This window comes from Pteropus medius, unplaced genomic scaffold (assembly GCF_902729225.1).
Source record: "Pteropus medius unplaced genomic scaffold, Ma_sr-lr_union100, whole genome shotgun sequence".
NCBI classification, from domain to species: domain Eukaryota; kingdom Metazoa; phylum Chordata; class Mammalia; order Chiroptera; family Pteropodidae; genus Pteropus; species Pteropus medius.
In genome coordinates, this window is record NW_024351730.1 from 29051011 (window position 1) to 29053788 (window position 2778).

Here is a 2778-nt window from a genome sequence, read left to right on the forward strand (position 1 = left end):
AAAATATTTTCATTTTGAAGAACAAGAATAAGAGAACTTTTACTTATTTATAGGAGAATGTCAATACTTAATTAAAAGCATCCTGAATTACTGAATGCTTGAAAGTCTCCAGCTTATGGAATATTTACAAACTCTCTAGAGGCCTGATCCATAAATTGGTGACTTTTCCTTCTAAGAAGCGAATCTCTAAAAAGCAATGACAGATCTGCTAGTGAATGAAAGTAGTCATGAGGTCTAAAAGCTTGCTTTAAAAGAAATGGACAATGATGAAATGTCCCATTTCACCTTCCCAGGGATCCAGCTCCTCACCACTCTTTCTGCTCTGTCCTCGAGGTTTTGTCAAACTATCAAGGGAAAGATGGAAATATCTGTGATGTTTTATATTACCCGCTGTGGGTTTTACTTTCTTTCAGTTATTCCTTTTGCATAAAATAGAGAACAAAGAAAATGGAGGACAAAGAGGAGGGACAGAAGAAGAGCAGGGAAAGAAAAAAAAAACACTCTCATCCTTTAATGTTTCAAAATAGATTTTGGAAACTCTCTGAAGAGAGAGTATATGGAAAGAAAAGGTTTGGGACAGCAGAAGCCAACATTAACGCCATAAATTAGGAAGAATGCCTGGGGTGATAGGAGGTTCCCAACTCAACTTGCTGGAGTTTCCAGAGGCAGGAGGAGGGCAGAGAGTCAGGAGGAAGCAATCCAATTAGCCACAGAGTCCCTCCCCACCGGGAGGTGATGAGTGATGGACTGCTATGATGATAATAAAGACCCTCAGTAAATTGCAGATCCAAGGGCTTCCTTCCCAGGTGAGGTAAGGTCTATGAGCTGCTCCCCACAAGACAACAAAGTGACAGCACAACAGGAGGATGACAGCATAGACTGTTGACCAGAGGCTGGAGACAGCCTCTCAAGGCTCCCAATATCTCAGGATGGCATGAGGAAGCAGCAAAAAGTTTTCCTCACCCCTAAGAGGGCCACAAAAATGGCTGAGAAAACCAGAGGGCCCGTCAGGAGCTTTGAAATTCTAAGTAGAGAGTATGTGAATTGATGATCAGAGACAGATAAAAAACAAACATTAGCAGTGGATGCCACCCTAGAGATGTAGGTCACAAATAAGATCTCCCCCACCACCAAGTTCCCCACACACATAGATGCCACCCCATGTAGAAAAAAGGGGGAATTCCTGAGTTAACCAAGGAAGCCTGACATTGACTAGATTAATCCTCAGGTATCAGGTAAAACAGGGCTTAAAGAAAGAGCTCTGTTATAAATTACGTTTTATATTGCCGTAAGCCTGAATTTGTGGATTGTGCAAAGTGAATCCACTACACAGGACTGTTTTAATGACCAGGTGAAACTGAGACAAGGGAGGTCCCATATATCCCTCTCCAACTATCAGATACTTGTTGTCATTACTACAGCTCATGATATCATTTCCCAATCACTTTCAGCTCCACTATTTACTAAACAGAAGGGGCACTGCAATGTGCCAAGCTTATTCAGCTTATTTCTACTGTGAGCAAAAATATATCAACCCATTACCTCAAAATTAACTTATTTAATTTTCCCAAATATAAGTAATGTAAGCACAGCCTTTAATTCAGTCACCCCACCTGTAACACAAGGCATTATCTCTAGGCTGATAAGACACATTGATTCAAGATTTCCTTTATATATGAAGGATATACGATTCAACAAGGCATTTTTCTCAAGAGTAGAGTCCAGACCAGTTTTGCTGATTGTCAAATCCAATTTGATCGCATTGAGTTAATATAAACTCAACTAACTACCTGTCTTCACCCCCTGCCAGACATCCCTGAAGGGCAGTGATTGTTTTTCCTTTAAAGTTATACCACTGGGAGCAAGAAAGTGATTTTCATTAATGTATTTATCACAATAAGAATTGCAATTACATATCTACTGTATGGTAAGTATTTTGCACAATTACTTAATTTAAATTTGACCATTATTCCCATTTTATAGATCAGGAAACTGAGTCTCAGGTTAAGCTACATTAAAGGCACAAAGTAAATGGCAATGTCTATATCTGAATACGAGTTTGTCTGACTTTTCACTCTTCCACAACTCCTTGCTAATGAAAATATATAAGCTTACCCTAAACTTATACTTTTTAAAATTCTTGTCAAGGGACTCAAGGACTAGGATAACAAAAGTCATTCTACCACCCTCATCTGTCCACTCTACTATGTACCTTTCCTCTGCCACATCTACTTACATCCATTCCCTAAAACTACCTCCCTTCAAGCCTTTAAGAGCGTTCTCTCTGGTTAGACTGTCCTATATCTTCTTCCCATTTGGTAATTCCAACCCATTCTCCAAGTTGGACAGTGACTTTGAAAGCTTCGTCCCCTCTACCAAGGATTAGCTGCCTCCACTCCAGCTTCTGCAACTTAGTTCCTCTTCCATCACAGTATATAATTGAAATTTATCTTCGCTAGAATATGAACTTCTCAAAGTGAGGGTCTGGGGCTTACAACTTTGCATGTCTGTTAATCTAAGAGAGCACATTGTGGGAGTACAACAAATGCTTACATTAATTAATAAATTTTATTTGAAATCAAGGTCTGTATTTTACATTTTAGATTGTGAATGAGTTAGATGTAGGTAATGACTGTGAAGCAATTGACTCTTAAAGCCAGTTTTACCGGAGACCTCGCGCCCCTCCTCCCACCACGTCTCAGCACAAGCTCAGCCCAGGCAAGATGACCACGCCTCCCTCCCTGCCACTCAATCGCTCCTCGCGCCTGCGCAGGCACC